The sequence below is a fragment of the Dacryopinax primogenitus genome (assembly GCF_000292625.1).
Source record: "Dacryopinax primogenitus strain DJM-731 SS1 chromosome Unknown DACRYscaffold_23, whole genome shotgun sequence".
NCBI lineage: Eukaryota > Fungi > Basidiomycota > Dacrymycetes > Dacrymycetales > Dacrymycetaceae > Dacryopinax > Dacryopinax primogenitus.
This window is the reverse complement of record NW_024467220.1, coordinates 72,746-74,725: the sequence shown is the minus strand read 5'-3', so window position 1 is coordinate 74,725 and position 1,980 is coordinate 72,746.

The following is a 1,980-nucleotide window of genomic DNA, read 5'->3' as shown; positions in this document are numbered from 1 at the left end:
AAACATAATAACAGTATTCTAGATCGCATTTTCTCATTAACAGAAGTTGGAGCTAATAAAAATAAAAGCCATTTCTATTTTGACAGATGACGTTTGCATGTGAATTGAGCAAAAGAAATTAATAGTCGCGGGGACAATACTTTTATCTCGTTTCGGAGCCACAGATGGGAATCGAACAAGCGACCCCAACGTCTGTCTATGTGGGTTCACGATATAGTAACCCCAGTGACCTTAACCACTGCACCATCGAACTGGCGGCGAGGGGAGACCCCTGTTCTTCACTTTTCACGACCTACAGGGCTCTTGCCTCCGCCCTTATAAATTTACCTTTTGCCTCGTATCTTCACCACATTCCACACACCTTGGCCGTCTAGTTGTTATGAAATGCTTATTACCATCTGTTCCTACAAACTTCAACCACTCAAGATTGAAATTTGCTTGGAAAACGGCTGAGATTTCGACCTGCAGCACTCAGGCTGGATCGTCTACAACAGTACATGTATACCGGTGCGTTTTAGTATGAAGTTTTACGTACAGACTGAACTATTTACATTCTGGCTTTCGGCCTTTAACTCTTTTGTATCCAGCATGTTCGGTTTGACTTGATGGTCTCCAACTCCACCTCCGTATTGTATCCCAACTGAGTCTGGAGTGGTGCATTCATATGACATTATTGGTAAACAGACCGCGCTATATATGGATAGACGAAGCATACAACTGAAAGGGCCAACGACACCTCGCTTCAAGTCCACAAACCTGGCATTCTCGGGCTCCTATATGTGAGGTTTTAGACGAACGTTATCAGTCAATGCCCATCCCAGCTCTACGCATTACACTTTCGCTCCACCAAGCATGGTCAGAGAGGCTACTAATTCTAGTTCTGCCGCACAACATAGAGAACTGTCCCCAAAGGTCTATCCTCATGTTGGACAAGAATGGCGCATGCTCGTCCGGACCTACCAGCATTTGAAATACACGACTTCGAGAAAGACTTTGAGTGCATGGTAAAGGGAGCAGGAACAATGTCACCAGCTGTCTAGCCGGTGGGCGACGGCGAGTGCCGCATGATGGGTCGACTGTGTGGCATGTTGGCGGAGAGAGAAGAGAGGTCTGGGTATTGCACTGCAGCAGGTCAGTGACTGATCGCGCGTATCGGAGAGGACTCACACATTTACATCTCTTCGGCCTCTCCTTAACACCCTTGCCATCCATAGCTTCTCTCCAACATCAACCTCCCATTATTCAAGTTCCTTCCTCTCCGGGGCTGGTAATAACGGGGGCGAGCAGGGCAATCTAACGCGATGTTGCGTGGGCCGGAGCTTGGGGGACTTGACGGAGTTGATAACAGAGGGAGAAGAGGAACAGTCGGATCGCATAGAAACGAGGTCTTTCTTCAGTTGGGTGTTCTTGTTCTTGGTTTTTTGTATAGGAACGCCACAGGAATGTACGAGCGGGGAGTTGGAATGTACTGGCATACTGTTGCAGATGATCCAGCCTGAGTGCTGCAGGTCGAAATCTCAGCCGTTTTCCAAGCAAATTTCAATCTTGAGTGGTTGAAGTTTGTAGGAACAGATGGTAATAAGCATTTCATAACAACTAGACGGCCAAGGTGTGTGGAATGTGGTGAAGATACGAGGCAAAAGGTAAATTTATAAGGGCGGAGGCAAGAGCCCTGTAGGTCGTGAAAAGTGAAGAACAGGGGTCTCCCCTCGCCGCCAGTTCGATGGTGCAGTGGTTAAGGTCACTGGGGTTACTATATCGTGAACCCACATAGACAGACGTTGGGGTCGCTTGTTCGATTCCCATCTGTGGCTCCGAAACGAGATAAAAGTATTGTCCCCGCGACTATTAATTTCTTTTGCTCAATTCACATGCAAACGTCATCTGTCAAAATAGAAATGGCTTTTATTTTTATTAGCTCCAACTTCTGTTAATGAGAAAATGCGATCTAGAATACTGTTATTATGTTTTGCCCACTTC